This window comes from Peromyscus leucopus, chromosome 7, assembly GCF_004664715.2.
Source record: "Peromyscus leucopus breed LL Stock chromosome 7, UCI_PerLeu_2.1, whole genome shotgun sequence".
Lineage (NCBI taxonomy): Eukaryota > Metazoa > Chordata > Mammalia > Rodentia > Cricetidae > Peromyscus > Peromyscus leucopus.
Window position 1 is genome coordinate 88905003 of NC_051069.1, and position 1365 is coordinate 88906367.

The 1365-nt window shown below is 42.1% G+C and overlaps 1 non-coding gene across 1 annotated transcript; it reads left to right on the forward strand.

Moving 5' to 3' along the window:
• Window positions 1-313: 313 nt before the first annotated feature.
• On the forward strand, window positions 314-431 carry LOC114693584. The gene has a single exon (XR_003734569.1). It is a non-coding gene; the product is annotated as a 5S ribosomal RNA (ribosomal RNA).
• The last annotated feature ends 934 nt before the right edge of the window (window positions 432-1365 follow it).

Genomic DNA, 1365 nt, shown 5'->3' on the forward strand with positions numbered 1-1365 from the left:
GTAATCACATTGTAATTTTTATATTACCTGAAAGATTTTGCTGAGGTATATAAGCTATAAGGGAAAGAATAAAGATAAAGTTAAAAATGAGTTAAAAGGAAAAATATCAAGAATGAGAGAGTTAAAAGGAAAACATTAAGGATGAGAGAGTTAAGCCAGGCAGTGGTGGTGCATGCCTTTAATCCCAGCACTCAGGAAGCAGAGCCAGGTGGATCTCTGTGAGTTTGAATCCAACCTGGTCTACAGAGCGAAATCCAGGATAGGCACCAAAACTACACAGAGAAACCCTGACTCAAAATTAAAAAAAATAAAGGTCTACGGCCATACCACCCTGAACGCACCCATCTCGTCTGATCTTGGAAACTAAGCAGGGTCGGGCCTGGTTAGTACTTGGATGGGAGACCGCCTGGGAATACCGGGTGCTGTAGGCTAAAAATAAAAAAAATAAATAAATAAAATTTTAAAAAAAAAAAGGAAAGAAAAATAAAGGAACAGCAGCATCTGGGGGTAAATGAGACAAAAAGAATCCAATCCACCAGAGACAGTCCGAGAGATGGGGGAAGACATAGGAAACAACAGCAATACAGAAGGCAAAAGAGAAAGCCAAGAAGAGATGTGGCCAGTGCTGCCCAGTGCTGCAGGGAACATGGACAGTAGTGCCTAGTGATACAGAATGATCACTTCCAGAAAGAGGCCCATGGGGATTTCTAAGAAGGAACATGGTGAGAAAAGTCCTGTGGGGCAATGGCAGTTGAAACCAGATAATCATGCTTGTGTGCAAGAAGAGGGAAAACTAGAGGTAACAAAATATGCTATCTTCAAAGTGATTCACAGGAAGGAAGATTTTTTTTTAAATAAAAAAAAATGTGTATGGTTTTCTGTGTGGTAGCAGCCAGCAGCCCTGGCCAGCACTTCTTTACATTATTCCATGCCCATGACCCACAGACATCAGACATGGCAAAGTCAAGGATAATGAGAAGATGCTTTGGAGCAATGGGGAATAGAAACTTGGCCTCACATCCAATTCATGATGGTTTTTTTTGGAAAATAAGATAATGTTGAAGCCACTACATCTGCAGAAATTTAGCCCTGCCTCTTTGAGAACACTGGGATCTTTGGGATGGAGTAGGAAAATGGTTTACACACTGGGTAGCAGGCATCTGCCCCAATTTTACAAGCCATGCCATAAAGGGAAGGGCCTAGGAGCAGCTTCTACCCCAGATGCTCTGCTACAACTTTCACATTTATTCTCCTGACCCATACTTTCTCTTGTCTACCAGGCATCTTTTCTTTGGATCCAGGATCCGACTCCCTTACTCCTCACTAGGCCTGTTCCATACTCCATTCATTAGTTCACCTCCACAT